This window comes from Oncorhynchus nerka, linkage group LG21, assembly GCF_034236695.1.
Source record: "Oncorhynchus nerka isolate Pitt River linkage group LG21, Oner_Uvic_2.0, whole genome shotgun sequence".
Lineage (NCBI taxonomy): Eukaryota > Metazoa > Chordata > Actinopteri > Salmoniformes > Salmonidae > Oncorhynchus > Oncorhynchus nerka.
In genome coordinates this window covers 130,503-130,940 of record NC_088416.1, presented here as the reverse complement: position 1 = coordinate 130,940, position 438 = coordinate 130,503, and positions in this window count along the sequence as shown.

Below are 438 nucleotides of genomic sequence, written 5' to 3'. Positions count from 1 at the left end.
CAGAGTTGGGTAGGTTATGGTAGAAGTGAGAGTAGAATACAGAGTTGGGTAGGGTATGGTAGAGTAGAGTAGAATGCAGAGTTGGGTAGGGTATGGTAGAGTAGAGTAGAATACAGAGTTGGGTAGGGTATGGTAGAGTGAGAGTAGAACACAGAGTTGGAGTAGGAGATAGGGTAGAGTGAGAGTGAGATACGCAGAGTTGGGTAGGGTAGGAGTGAGAGTAGAGTAGAATACAGAGTTGGGTAGGAGTAGGGTGAGGTAGAGTAGAATACAGAGTTGGGTAGGAGTATGGTAGTAGTAGGAAGTAGAATGCAGAAGTTGGGGTGGAAGCAGAAGTAGAATACAAAGGTTGGGTGGGGGTATGGTGAGTGAAATTAGAATCAGAGAGTTGGAGTGAGGTATGGTAGAGTAGAGTGAGAATCGAGAGTTGGGTAGGGT